The sequence below is a fragment of the Cyanistes caeruleus genome, chromosome 11 (genome assembly GCF_971803275.1).
Source record: "Cyanistes caeruleus chromosome 11, bCyaCae1.hap1.1, whole genome shotgun sequence".
Taxonomy (NCBI): domain Eukaryota; kingdom Metazoa; phylum Chordata; class Aves; order Passeriformes; family Paridae; genus Cyanistes; species Cyanistes caeruleus.
In genome coordinates this window covers 11,607,500-11,623,056 of record NC_141711.1, presented here as the reverse complement: position 1 = coordinate 11,623,056, position 15,557 = coordinate 11,607,500, and the positions used below count along the sequence as shown (strand labels likewise).

Below are 15,557 nucleotides of genomic sequence, written 5' to 3'. Positions count from 1 at the left end.
GTGGAGGCTGCAACTCCAATAGTGTATTCTGATAAATTATCTTGTATTTATTTTAATTTTAAATCACAATCCTGTCCAGTTTCTAATAAAAGTAGCATTCAGTGCATATATTAAAAATATTAAAGAGTCCTGGTACTTTAGTGCATTGTTGGGGATCAGCACCTGCCTGGTGCTGAGGATGCTGATCATCAGTAAAGTTAATAAGAAATCGAGGGTAAGGAGACCTGAGAGCATTGTAGGAAGACGGGTGAAGACATCTATTGAAGACAATAGATGGGTGCTGTGTAACTAATTAGAAACAGCCCCCAGTTCAAGTTTTCAGGCTTCAGCCCCAAAATGGGCTGCAGCTCTTGCATATCCCTAAAAGATTCTCATATCCATGGCAAGATAGATGGCTTTCCATAGGCAACCACCACAGCACAGTCCCTGCCCCAGGAGTTCAACTCAAATCATGTGACAAAAACTGCGGCAAACTACAGAAGGTAAGGCAAGAAAGAGGTGGGAGAAAAAGATGCTGCAGAACAGAGGGCGGATGGACTGCCTTGAGGGGGCAATGCTGAAACAGATGTGTCTTTCCAGGGCTCAGTTTATCAAGAAAAGGAAATGTATCACAACAAGTAAATAGTTGCAGCGCAGAGGTTCATATAATTCAGGTGAATACCCAGAGTCTGCAGCTTGTATTTGATCTGAAGACAACAAGCCCAGGGCTGTCTCCCATCTCCTGAGTGAAAAGCACTAAGGGGAGAGGGCTTTTAAAAGGAAGGTAATTTACAATGCAATATTGCCGGGGGTGGTGGTGCTGGTTTGTTTGTACAACTGGAAAGATGATAAAAGAAATCCCCATGAATAGTAACTCTATGTTTATAGATGGGTGCCTCCTTGCCAACACTGCATGCAATGTGTATTCATCTTCACCAGATATTCAAGTGGCAGGACTTTTTCAAGCAACAGTGTTTATAGAAAATGACTGTTTTGAAGCTTTACACACTAGAATTTGAGGAAACTTAAAATTTACATTTACAAACATCATCAGTCACCCTATCTGATAAATCAGAACAGAGGAATCTGGCTTAACTACTATAGATAGGCAGCAAACAGCAGTCAGTTTCTCTAGAGATTTGCTAATATGGGTTAAAATAAGAAATGTATCATGCATCAGCTCACAGATACTCTGAAAAAAACCAGAAAAAGCCAAACATATCAAAGCACTGATTTGTGAGGAATTTTTTACACCAGTGCTTTTTCTTGACTAGAAAATTTCCTTTCTGTTGTACCACCCATTTGATGTACCATTGAGCCACGGGATGCTCCTCTTCTCCAGTGACAGGACTAAGATGAAAATAAAGAACTTCCACATTATCACTAGCTATCAACAAAAGTGCTATATAAGCCAGCTGCTCTGAGAGATGGTGGTCAGGGACAGAAACAAAGCCAGTTTGTTTGTTCTTTAAGGTGCCGCTGCACAACAAGTTGGTTGAAAAAGTGAGAGTGTTTTTGGCTGGAGCTTTTCCACAGCTGGGGGACACCAGAGAGCCTTTTGCCTCTCCCTTGACTCATCCGCTGCTTAGGATCCCCTGCTCTATGATAAGGAGTGAATTAACACTGCAACTATTTCCTAACAGGGGTGCTAATTTAGTCTGTCATCCCCAGTTGACCAGCTTTTCTCACAAAGCCTATAAGAATTTCATATGTCTGAGCTCTTCAGGCTTTGTGGCCAAGTGAGTTTGAAGAAGTCACTTGAGGAGGGATTGACAGATGCTGGCCTGATGTAGGATGTCACTCCATTTGTCTTTGAATTATTGCATTGAAAAAAATACCTTGGATAATTTAAACAATTTCTGCACCTATTGAGCAGTAGGATTTTTAGGATGAGACCATTTCTTTGTAAGTTATGAGAAACCAAGAAACACTTCCTTCCATCACCTGCAGAAATTAGTTAAAAAAGAAGTAGGTTCCTCTAAACTTAAGGCCCAAGAGGGTCAATGCTTACCTGAGTGTTAACTGTCTTTCTGCCCCAAAGGGTGAACCTTTCCAGCTGTCAGCAAGCAGTAAGCAAGCCATCAATCAAGGAAGAACCAGGTCTTCACACAACACTTTGATTAAACCTTTGGTTTCAAAGCTGAATCTCCTGTGTCCTTCTGTAGTCCCGAGCTCCACTGGCAAACAAATGCAGAAATGCCGCTGGGGAAAGCATGTTTGTGTGAGATTTCCAACCCAATTTTGCAGACTCAGATGTTAGGCAGTTTAGATAAGGGGATGATTAGAGGTCTAAACCTAAGGTTTGAAATACCCAGACTTCCTGGAACCACTGGTGCAAATCCCAGCAGGGCTGACTCAGCCTCCACCTCTCCATGAAGATAAAGTGAGCTCCATGCACAAGTGTGACTTGGGAGGCTCCACCAGCCAAGACCCCACTGGGGCAGAGATAATGATGGTGTCAGCAGTGAGAAAGGAGATTCCTTACGTGGCAGGGGCGAAGCGTCCTGAGTCTGTCTCCACCACCAGCTCTGCTGGTGCTCCCATTCCTGGGCTCTGTCACAAGTGATTTATGAAGCTTTAAGTTTTCTAGAATTTCACTCCTGCATGTCTTGGTGTGTATGCCCAGAGTCTTACAGTGCTCCTGGCAAAAACTATGGCCTTTCTTATCTTTCTGTTGCACTACATATTGACCCCTTCAGAGGAGCTCTGTGTCAGCACAATTTGTGACTCATTCAGAGAAAAGCCCTATAGAATCATATTACATCACTTTTCTATCAATCAGTGCTGTGATCCAATAATTTTTATTTCAGAAAACAAACCAAACTCCCAAATCTCTGGTATGATGTTCACACAAACATTTAGTTTGCCAAGTACAACTACCCAAAATATATCAGCAAAAACCTTTTAATAAACAATCAGAACTAATCGATTTATCCTTTCTTTTCCTTTCAGCTACTGGACAATTAGCTAACATGACAAAATATTCCAGTATGCATTTCTTCTTTGAAGTTATTCATAATATTCTCCTTTAATAATTCACAGAGTACTTGCAATTTATTCTTTTGTGCTGTGTTCTGAAAATTAAGTCATCTGATCAGGGGCTTCTCAGGAAAAAAAGATAAAGAAAACCACACAATTTCTGTAACCATCAAATACAGCATTGATGACTGATTTCACAATGAAGCATATCATTTGAAATGCACTTTAGGAAAGTATTGAGACAGCAGAGCTAATTAAACCTTTGCTTTCCAGTAACATTCACCTCATTACAGCTCAGACATTCACAGGGCAGCAAATCTGCACAGGACACACATACTTGAATATTTTCAAGTGAAAGTGCAAAAATGACAGAACCAGACACACATTTTGTCATTCCTCCTCCCATAACAAGACCAACAGATCGATCACATTGACCAAACCAGGTAACAGGTAACCGGTTCTATTACTCAGCCCAACACTAAAACAGCAGTAACAAAAATTTAACCCATCCTCTCTCTAGTTCCTGTTTTCACTCTGGCCAATTGGATGATGACTCATCAGCATCTCTACCCCCAAAATGTTCTCCAAGAGAGGCAGGAGATAATGTGCTCATTTAAGGTTCTTTGAGCCACAAGAAGCATCTCCAGACTGCCAACCATCCAATCATACAAGTGAATTCAAAATAAACAGGTAACTTCAAGAGAGGTGGAAATACAGACCCTGATTTCCCGAGCTCCATGTTCCCATGGTGGAATTATCCTGGGTTTTAAAATGGACAAATCTCATGTAGGTGTTGTGACAGAAACACCTCCAATGCCTGCAGCCACTATGGCAGTAAGACAATACCTTACCCTTCTTTTCTTCTTTCTCATATCTTTTCATGCTAATTATACTGCTTCTGCATGTGCAAAAGCTTTTCTTTTGGTTGAAATAATGGCTTGGTTGCCTCTTCTCCTCCTAATGTTTTATTTTCACAAAACAGGAACACTATTTTTGAGACCTCTAGCCTCCTGCCATCTTTCACTGAACCTTGCACATAGGCTCTGGTGTTACTGCAGGAAGGAGTGAAACATATTTCTTTTAAGCCCAGGCTAAAAGTTACCACAGAAGACATGCATGCATACAAGAAAAACTAAATTACTTAGTGGAATCCTTGGCTTTCCAAACAAAAGTGTCCACCTTCTTGTTTTTAATACAATGCAGCCAGCATTTTCACTGTGCTTTGGTCTGGCTTAAATTTGAACTCCCTTGGGGCAGTGTCTTTGCCTTTCTGTTTGCTTTTAAAATGCCCTATGTGCCCAGCAGCTCCAAATATAAAATAATCTCTAGAGCTGCAAGGAGAAAAGTCTCCACGTAGACGTGCCTGAATTTTGTAATGAAGTTGTTTCCATGTTGAGGTGTTCTGGTGCAGAAAAATTTCATCGACAGGGTTTCACTAGCACAAATACTTGCTTTTTGTCATTTCATGTTAGAATACACATGAAGACTGCATCTGAGCTTGGGTAAGCATCCACATCAGAGCAGCTTTGTAAGTGAAATTCCCACTCAGAAAACAGAAAGAGTGATTTTTCTTGATCCATCATTCAATTTGGCAATAAAATTCAAATGTGGCAAACCAGACCATCCAGGCTTTTTATTTTTCCTTTCTTTCTTTCCTCAATCCCTCACCCCTCCTTTTTTTTTTTTTTTTTTCCAAAGCAACAAACATTTTGTTGAATTGTTCTAAATAATGACAGCATTTGAAACCACTTCAGTCTGTTTAAGATCTCAAGGGGAAGATTTGGTGAATAAATGACTCAGGATAAATCAAATAATTTTGTTCTAATAACTGTGTCTCTCGCTCTTATCTCAACTGCTGTCCCTACTTCTATGTGCTCCCAACTCCTGGGCATCACCCTTTGCTCTGAAGTCTCCACTGCACTTGTCTCCAGCTCGGCAGTGGTCTTCATCCCACCTCCTCTCATCAAGCTCTTAAATTTCTCCTGTGTCATCTCCCATGGCAAATCTTTTCACCGTGCAGTTCCCAGCCTCCATCCACCAGCCCCACTCACCTGCCAGTGCCTCCTCTCTCTCCGTGCCCACCAAGCCCACTGCACAGCTCTTTGTTGTTGTCTGGCTGCTCTTCTCCCCTAAAATCAACTTTCACACAGGCACAACCCCACCTGGACCAGACTCTGGTCCCTCTCTACATCTCATTGCAAAACTAAGCCGACACCTTCTGCTGCTCCCCACTGCCCTGCGCCGCCCTCCCCTCCCCATGCTGCTGTTCACCCTTTGAGGCAGTAGCTGCAAAGGCAGCACGTTCTTTTCCACATCCTTTGGGCAGGGATTTCACGGGGAGCTGCAGCTGACCCTGGGCCGCTGCCGGCCGTGCCCGGAGCGTGAGGCAGAGCCGCCACAGGCCGGGCCGCGGGCCTCACCTCCTAGGCCCATCTGCCTCCACCCAAGGGAAGACACACGCTCTAAACATGGATTATCTTTTCAGGACATTTGTTTCGGGAGCGAGTTGTGCTAAGCAAAGGTACGTCAATTGATAATAAACCTGCTCCACACTGTCATTTGTGGGTGATTTGAGGAAAACCAGACCACGTAATCAGGTCTAAGGGGTCCCTAATACCAGAGACGCTGGTGCTGTCAGCTATAGAAAATAATTAGAACGTTATCCCTGTGGCAAAGAGAATGTAAATACATCTAAAATACGACATAATGTCATTCTCCTCTGTAAGCCAGGGGATCTGCTTCAAATAAAAGGGCCATTAACACAACAATTAAAGCCGAGGGGGCCGGTGAAGTAGGGAGCTGGCCTGGTGCAGGGCGAGGCGAGGCGAGCGAGCGCCCGGCGTAAATCTTTCGCCATCCCAGCCAGGAATGTGACTATTAGCCCTGTCATGACCCGAGGGCTTCCCAATAATGCATCTGCTCTCTGTCAGGGCCAGCATTTCGTAACGTCCTCCAGTGCGAGCCCGGGGCTGACTCCACGGTGCGGCGCCAGAGCGGGAGGCGGCGGGAGCGGGCGGCTCCGCGCTGGACCTTGGCCCCCGTTCAGCAAAGCACTTAAACCCTGGCCCCTGGACACGGCTCCTCCCAGGGATGCTCGGGCACTCGGAGATGAGCCATGGGTGGGTGGGTTTCACTCAGTCACTTTCCCGGAGCAGAGCTGGACCTCGAGCAGTCCTCTCCATCTCCTGCGGAGTGGGGAACGTCCTTGTGAAACTCCGGCTCGGGGAACCTGCAAGAACCAAGACACGGAGAGCGCCGTGGAAATTAAGGCATTTTTCAAAGGAAATAATGTCACTGCTTTCACCATGCAGACAGCAAACACTCTGAACAGGCTCTAGGCAACACAGAGATAATATTATCTATAAGCTGTAGCAAACTTTTGGAAATGATGGACAAGTGCCTGGAGAAGCCAGCAGTTCCCACCTTTCATCCAGTCTGAAATACGTGATGATAAAATTCCCAAACATATCAGGAACTTTGATTCCAAGACAAAATGCATCCAGCACATCCCTGCAGGTTGTTGGCAAAGGAAAAATATCACTGAACTGGCAAAATCAGCTTCCACAATAATATCAGGCTCAGGCATAAGTTCCCCTAAAGCAGACAAGTTAGGTCACAAATAAAAAAATTATTTGCTTCCTTGTAGAGATGAAAGTCTCATCAGATTCAGAAAACTTCTTCATATTTTTTTCTCTGTTTTTGATTTTTAGTTCTGTGACTTTTTGAGGTAAATGCAAAAATTTATATGTCCAGTGGAAATATGTAAATGCCAGAAAACAGGAAATGGTTGAGTCTTGCAGGAAGAGAACAGTGCCAAATCCAGCTTTTTGGGAAAAATCTGTCAAAAGTCAGTTTTATCGCACCAATCCTCTTTTTCAATTATAATAATGCTTCTATGAGCGTGACATAGCAGGGTCTTCAAAACAAAACAAAATCATCAGAATTGTACTTTTAAGCTTCGCTGTTTCAAAATCCAAAGGTAACATGCTACCCATCTCCTGTTTTGGGCATATGAACATTTCCACTTCCCACCCCAAATGAATAAATTTAAATAGTTGCCATACATACAGAAGCTTGTAAAGCTAGTTAAAAATGAATGCTAATTTTTAAAAAGAAGATCATTCATATCCTTTCAACCTTTATAAGTAAGGAAAATGTGAAAATAACAACTGCAGAAGTCACATTTCCCTTACAAAATCATACCAAACATCCAGAAGGCACACAGAGATAATTTCAGCCTACATTAATGACTTTCACAAAAGAAGCCCTTGTTTAATAATTGAGAAGAAGAATAAGTCAAGGTACACTAACTGAGAATCACAACTTGATATCCAGAATTATTTGCATCTCATGAAATGAGGCTGGGCTCCGGTTGCCAAGAAACTCAGAAATTCAGACCCAGTTCTGGGGCAAAGCAAAAATGTCTTATACATGGGGTGTGTGGGCACTCAGTCCATGCACCACTGATGGATACAGACAGGATCAACACCCTGTAGGGATAGACACCTAAGCTAAGAGAGAATTATGTATGTCAAGGTAGAGCTCACAGCACAGTAGGATCTCAATATAGAAAAAATTACATAAGCAAAAAATTATCTGCATGTCCAATATAGAATAATCTTTGAAGATTCTCATTACAAGTAAACACAGGATAATGACTAATGGATAAGCTAATTAGTCATGCAAATCTGATGGATTTTCACTGCCTCCTTCCAGCCACTTACTTCTTTAGAAGGCATTTCATTTTCAGAGTAGTGCACAGTTTAACATCCAATTCATATTAGTTGGGCAAAAAGACAGTCCTTTAATCTTCTGACACTTGGGTCCTCAGTGTGAAACACAGGGAAACTGTCCAACAGAGAAGCAAAATGAATCATAATATAAATGAAAATATTAGCAAAAGCTCCCATGGAACAAAATGAGGTGGTGTTCTCTGGCAGATCTCATGCCTGAGCATTGTAGACAGCAGTAACTTATAACCTGCGACTGCAGAGACAGCGGCCGACACATGTGTCCCTTTCAATTATGTGAGCTGCCTTATATATAATAAAGCTGGTAAAAACCATCTGAAATAAACCACAGCCAGCCTTTATAGCTAAGGTCACACTGGCCAAAAGGGTTGTGAATGTTCCAGCAAGCTAGGAACAAGTTTCTAGACAGCTGGAGATATTTTGAGCAAACATGGGCCAAATTAAACCGACGTGGGAAGCCAAAGTGAAACCAGTAAAAGCTTGCCTACTCAGATGACTTTTGTTTGAGCTGGAAGCTAAATTCAAACAAAAATTCCTGGGATGATACTGCTTTGACTGTGACAGCAGACACCTGAGTCATGTGATAAGCACTTTGCTTTAAAAATTCCACCATGGCACTCCTGAGAACAGTAGCATATCAGATCCATGAGAAGCAAAAACAAAGGGGGAAAAAAAGAAAAATAAAAGCTTTTGTACAAACTCTGTGAACCAGGTCCCCCATGTCTCTTTCCTTCCAGACATTTGTGAAAAAACAGCTCACTGGAATCACAAAAAACAACAACTGAGCAGCATTCTAATATGGGACATCCTGCTGGACCAGCATGAGCCAAAGGAAAAAAGAAAGCCACAAATGTCAGAACTCAAATTGGACACTCAAACATAAAGCCTTACATTTTGGTGCACTTTTTTCCATTTAAACTAGTGCAATCAATTGGTCACCATAATAGAGGCTTCAAGAAGCTGGCTCAGTTAGGTCCATCTGTGACAAACTCTGGAACCAAAGCCATGTGTTCAAAAGTACACACACTTGGAAACACAAATAAATGATCAATTATTGTGTCTTAAAATATCTAAAGTTGACTGTGTGCATCACCACTAATAAGTATCATAGCGCACTGTGTAGTCCTAATGTTGTTTGTGGAGCTTTCAATCAGTTCCCTAGAAATGAAGTTTATACAGCATTAAGTCCTAGGGATGGATTTCCCCTCATATTCACTTAAAAATCATGAGTGAAGTTTTATCAAGCATCATTGCTTTGTGCTAATGACCCTATCCTGGGAAAGGCAGCAGTTCAGAGGGCATGAGAAATAGTATGAAGAGATTATCAAGAAAAGAAGGACTATAAAACAATATAGTAACTTGGGAAAAGTGGGTTCTCTTTTCTCCAGGAAGCAGTAAATAACTGGAAAGATGGAAGGTAAAAATCCTCCCTAATTAACTTAAAATAATTCTTTAAAAGCAGACCCTTAAAAGAAGGTTAGTGACAAAGTCCACAAGTAGATCTTATCCACCTCTGTCTATGAGGTGGTCTCTACTTTGCTTCCTTCCTGCCAGCTGGGCATCAAGACTTCATGGCTCCCCTGAGTAGAGCAGGGCACTGTCACATACCCCATGCTCTGGTCCCCCAGTGCCCATCAGCCTGGAGACAAAAGGCTGCGAGGATGAAGCAAAACTGAGCCCAGTCCCAGCATGGTGTCAGATCATGGCTGGACCACGACTCCCAGCCAGAGTCCAGCTTGGACCAAGGAGCTGGAAAATGCTCCTTTGGACCCTTTTCTACCTCTGGGATGTTTTTCAAAACTGAACCAGCTGCAGAGCCAAAGTCTGATAAAATGGAACCTGGAACTCGACCAGGTCTGTTTTTTGGATTTACAACCCCAAAATCCAACAGCCAAGACACCACAAAACCAATAGGATGCCTGACAAGTTGGGCTGCTGCAAGCCCCATGCTTTTAAGGTCCACATTTGGGTTTATTGTATGTTCCAGTATGGTGCAACTCTTCCTTTCATGGCCTTTTACCTCAAATAGGACCCACACATGCTCAGTTTTGCTGTTTCTACCTTCTTCACCTCTACTTTCTCTCAACTCTCCACTACTGCTGACTTTTTCCATGTTTAGCAGCCTCAAAGATAAACTCAGTAAGTAAATGGCCAAGGGATGTTGAGGCTGCTGCAAGAACAAAACCAACCACTGACTCTCTTTTTATCTATTAAAGCAACGGCTTAAATTCTCCTAAAAATAAACTGGGTTTTGTTGCAAAAGAAAGAAAAATTCCTAGCAACAACAAGAACAGAGATAAATGTCCTAAGAGAATATAATGGAACTGGAGTAAATTACTTTAAAATAAGAAATCCAGGGTGATGGGGAAACTCCCCAGAAGTGAACAAGTGCTTTTCACATCTTAAATAAGGAAAAGATTCCTTCCCACCCTCCCTTTTTTTTTTCTTCCTTTCTTTCCAGCAGCTAGAAGTCCCATCTGGTTCCTGTTTCTATTCGTCTGATCTCCCAGAAATTTCTAAAAGCCATAAGCATCAGCCAAAAATTCCCCAGGCATGGACTCCTTTCCAAAATAGCATTTTTTAGGTGGGTTGGTTTGGAAGGAGCAGAAAGGGGGAATGTTGATTTCTGTAACATTCCTAGGAATTTCTTGCCTCTATTCTCCCCTGTAGAATTTCTTCTCTGCTTGAATTCCCCTTCCACTTTCTGCTGTCATGCTGGTCAGCACTGGGACTGCCCAATCCCATGTGGCAGGATTCAGCTCTTCTTGTGGCAGCTCACAAGATGATGAGAGGCTTTTATCCCCAAGGAAGGCAAATGAAGTTGCAATTCCCTCACAGCTGAGATCTTCTCTGCTGGGCTGGTCTCTGTGCCATTTGGAGGCTGCATAATTGGATGTTTTCCCTTACTAAGGTGTTGTCAAGACGGGAATTTTGGAATTAGTAACTTGATGTCAATAAGCAAGATGGACAAGACAAAAAAGCTTGAATCAACCCTACATGCTCTACTCCATGGCCTTAGGGACAGGTGGAAGAGGTTTTTTTCTAGGGGATCCCTAGCTCCCATCTCACTTGGAAGCAGAAGCAGCATTGTGGCACCTTCAGCTCTCATGGCTGAAGAGAATGGTGGCTCTGAAAAGCAACTGGTGTGTCCAATTTCTGTACGCTTAGGATCTGATCCAAGCAAACTTTGTAAAAGTGATTAGCTCTCACTGACCTTGGCATGTGCTTAAGAGCTTCCCTGGACACTTTACATAACTAAGACCAAACAAAAGTAGCCCCATTTAATTCATTATGAGTACACCTCTTTATTGCACCCATGCTTCTTGTAAAGGTGCACAAACCTGTCATAGAGACTCCAAGATTCTTGGTCTCCTCTGCTTTTGAAGCCTCATGATCCTTCACTGAATCAAACAAACTTCTATGAACTTACAGACAGAGATTCAAAACAGGGCAGCTCCAGAGATGGGATATGGACTCTAAAGGTCTGTGCCCCACAAAAAACCAGCCCAGGTCACTGATGACTATAGGTTGCTACTTTTAGACATCTGAATTAAGGAAATTATCTTAACCTCACAAAAAATCCCAGTTGCCTCACTGGACCCATTCAGTATTTATAGAGTAACAGAATAATCTAAAAGGTCACAGCCTTATCTCTACACCCTGCACTTGCTTGTGCTTGCTTAAGAAAATAAGCTAGAGGCATAAGAGAAAGCAGGCAGGCTCTAAAGCTCTGTGGCACAGCTCCAGGACAAAATGCCACGCTGTGCAGAGTTTTGTACATTCTCTTGTGTTGTTAAAACACATCCACTCAACAAGTCTTGGGTCATCTTAGCATCTAGTCCTGTTAGAGAAGATATCACTGGAGTTCCCTGGCTCTCCTGGCACAATTATGACATGTCACCAAAGAGCCCATGGCATCCCTCTGGTCTTCCCGTTCACAAAATATTTAACTTAGCCTGTTTTTTTGTACCAAAGACTAACTGGCATTTCTAGCCCATGCACAGTCTGAGATGCCACTAAGAACATCTCTCAAACCCTCTGTACAATTAAATACTTCATCAATAAAAAGTAAACACACTTCATTTTCTATTATAAAAGAATCTCTCCCTCCCCCCCACCCATGTTTTATTTTAGCAAGTGCACTCAACCATGTTCTCAATCTGCACTTCATTTCCTCCTATTCAGTTTTCTGTGGTTCACAGACAAAAATACCTGGGGGAAAAAACAAAAAAAGCACAATACCAGATCCCAGGGGGCTCTGATTTACCACAGGAGAAAAATGTGTAGCACTGTACAACAGGAGCCTGCTGCCCAGGATGGGAGCTGGAGACACAATGGGTGAAACAGAGAGCATTAACCTCAGGGACAACAGTGCCAAGAGCTTCTCAAGTCCTCTTCCAGCCAAGGGTATCCTCAGGAGGGTATCCCTGTCTTCTTCATCTATCATTTATCACTGTAGAAGTAGTAAATAAAGAAATGGGGTCTTTCTGTGCAGGGCATTCCACCAGCCCAAGGAAAAGAGCAAATAAGAGCTTTAGTCCCTGTTCCTGCCAGACCGGGCCCTTTCATCACTATAGAGTAAATATAGAGAAATGCATCTCTGCAGCTACTCCCATCCATGAGGATCCTAGAGTGCTGGGTCTTCTGCAGCTGTGGTTGGCATGAGATATGAAAGCAGGCAGAACCTGACAGAAGATTGCCATGGAGTTTATAGAGCAAGATATACAGCAAGATGACATGGCCATTCTCTGCAATATGGACAGAAAGAGGTTTGGGAGAAGAGGTTTGGTGTTCTTGGCAATGAGGTTCTTCCCACCCACTGCAGCACAGACTTTCCTCACCAAACAGATGCTTCTGGTGCTACTACCTTTCAGAGAGAAAACAAGGGAAACAGGTGAATCAAGACCAAAGAATAATCCATCAAAAGAGAGCCAGCAGATCCACCTCCTCCACCGAAGCAAGTCAGGGCAGCCAAGGGATAGCAGGTAAGGCTGGAGATAGAATTGTGTCCATCCCAGCAGGCATGGTCCCACCCCACCCATCCCACTGATCATAGCAGTGATGGAAATCACAACAGGAAGTTCACTCACATGCTTTATCACATCACTTTACCCCAAGTAGTGTGCAACTAGGCACCAAGTAGGTGACACATCACCTACAAGCCTACACATCACATCAAGCCTTGTCTCTGCTCTCCAGCTTCCCCTGCTATCCCAAGTGGAGAATTGTAAATTACAGGGTTTGCTGGAGTTGATATAGCAAAGAGGAAGGAGAGGGACAGAGTAAGGCCAGAGAAGAAAAAGACAGAGAAAGGAAACACTGGAGGAAGGAGGGGACTTGGGTCTAAATACAAGTGTTGGGGAACAGAGAGTTTGTAAGCACAAGGATGGGGAGGCAGAGAGAAAGAGCCAAGGATAAATTGTTTTGATGAGTGCTTCAACGCTGAAATAAATATAACCACCCAAGGGGGCTGTGTGACTCAGTCTGACATTTTGGCTATTTTTTTTCATGCCACCAGATGTAATCAATTTAGCTGGGGGGGGGTGAGGGGGGAAGCACACACATATTTTTATTGCGTTCTAATATCCGCAAAAAAAAAAAAAAAAAAAAAAAAAAAAGTATGTGTTTTGTTTTGTTTGGGTTTTTTTCTAGTCATAGTATATGACACTTTGTGCAGAACCAAGCACAAGCAGAACTTTCACCTGCCCTTTGCCATCACAGAAACTGGAGTTTTGGAGACTGGGTACAGATCAACCCCCTCATTTCCAGTGCAGCAGGGAGAAAACCCCAAGCTGAAGGAGGATGTAAAGGGTAGCTGTGCAATTTTGTTCACATTCGCCTCAATACGCACAAGGGAACAAATATGGCCAATAACATCCTAAGATATTGTTGTGCTGAAATTCTTTGTTTACCAAGAAACGACATGTTGAAAGCCCTTGGCATTTATGAAGCAGATGATTTCTATTCATTCAATTGAAGCATTTTACAGTACTTACCCAGACACTTGGAGCGATTAACTTGCCAGATCTCTTGTGGAGGACTGGGGCAGATGGGTGAGCTCCAGAAAAATCTCTTAGTGTCCTAGAGGAAGTGGTGTGGTACTTGGATGGGTGGTGCTCACCCTTCTATCCGGGACCAAGGTTAAGGAGGGGGCCTGTACTGCTGGTTTCTTTCAGTTGTAGCTTCAATTGGGCATTCAGAAACCTTAGACTCCTGTCCAAAACTTTGGGGAAATGTTTCTGTGCACTGTTAAACAGCTCCTGCATTCCACCCAGGGGCTGATGCTGTTCTGTGGTAGGTGAATAATTCCCATATTTACTCTTTGCAAAATATTTTGGACTCCAGAGAGTTTTTGCTTAGGCAGACTCCCCCTGAATTAATAACAGCTTTGCCTGAGCAACAGCTAAGAAATGAGAAGACAGTGCTGCAGAAATTCATATTTTTTAATTCATCTTGGTCATTGGCTCTGCAGAGTCGCTGTTGGGAAATATATATTCCCATCTTTCTGTTATACAGCTATTCTCCTCTATCTCCTGCCCATGTATCTCTGAAGGAGCCATAGGAACTTAGGAACATAGGAACATAGGAACACAGGACCTAGGATGACACATCCAATAACCAAGTATAACTATTCACTGAACTGGTTGCCAAGCCTCCATCCAATGACCAACATAATGTCCATTATATTCAACATCTAACCCATAATCAGACCTGCATTTTATTTCAAAATCTGCAAAGATGCAGCAGTTCTCAAGACTTCCACCATGACTAAACTTTTGGGTGTCTTCTCCTTGGATGGCAATTGGCATGCAAAAAAAAGCCATAAACTTTCCCTTATATGGCCTCTGTTTTTCAGCTCTCATTAAATTAATCCCTCTCCCATTTCCTAGGAGCTCTGTGCTGAAGGCCATCAGACACAGGGGAGTTCGGTGAGGCTGCTTAGCTTTTAAAGATGATCTCTAGCATATCTTAATTTTCAACTCTGAGCACACATTTTTTTTTCTGTCTTTAACACATCCCCAGAATCTGAAACTCTATTTCAAAATCGAATCCACTGCATTTATTTAAAATGTCACAGTTGCTCTTATTGGTTGTGTTAATTAAAAAGACTTTTTTCACTTTAAGTGGGAGTCATTTGAAATGTATATAAATGATTCCATAACATGACTTCTTATCACCTATTCTAATGTTTCAAATCAAGTCATCCACTGTGATGCATCCTGGGTATTTTGCAAATTAGCAATTTTAAATGCATTTTGTGTGCAAGGAATTAGGTCTTGTGCTCTGTGCACAGTCTACACTGATTCTGTACATGTATGTACATGTCTAAAAATACCAAATTTATATCTACTTGTAGGAGAATCTCTGAACATTCAAGAAGTTGCCCCATCATAATAAGATAAAGAAAATTCTACAGCTGCACAATGTGCTTGTCTTAACTCTGTAATGTCATTAATCCTTGGACTGGAAATTACTAACTTTTGAATATTTAATTAGTTAAGCTTAGTATTTGATTATCCTAGCTTTCTAAGAAAAGGAAGATTGTCTAAGGAAAACAATCTTAAAGTTTGAAAATCTTAAGGAAAAACATGTATTAAAACCACAAGCCTCCTGTAGATGATAAATTCAACCCTGGAATCACTGTTTCAGAATCACCATGAATGCAGGTCTCCCAGTTCCCAGAGGTAATTTTTAGTCCTGCAGTCCTAAACAGAATTTTTTTTTTTTTTTAAAATTTCAGCTGTCCTTAAAAAACCAGAAAAAAACCCCAAACAAAAACCCCCACCACAACCCAAAAGCCTCCTACCAGAGATATCCTTAACTAAGTTAAGGCCAGGTTTTTAAGTC

The 15,557-nt window shown here is 42.3% G+C and overlaps 2 long non-coding RNA genes across 2 annotated transcripts in view; one reads left to right on the top strand and one right to left on the bottom strand.

Annotated features, from left to right (window-relative positions):
- Positions 1-5,767, bottom strand: part of LOC111935085 (uncharacterized) — a 79,082-nt gene extending 73,315 nt beyond the window's left edge. The window contains exons 1-2 of the long non-coding RNA XR_015274777.1: positions 5,010-5,767; positions 1,991-2,156 (exon numbers count right to left, since the gene is read on the bottom strand). This is a non-coding gene — a long non-coding RNA (uncharacterized LOC111935085). The remainder of the gene's footprint in view (positions 1-1,990; positions 2,157-5,009) is intronic.
- Positions 4,984-8,776, top strand: LOC147651002 (uncharacterized). The gene is made up of 2 exons (XR_015274780.1): positions 4,984-5,479; positions 5,889-8,776. It is a non-coding gene; the product is annotated as an uncharacterized LOC147651002 (long non-coding RNA).
- Positions 8,777-15,557: the final 6,781 nt, after the last annotated feature.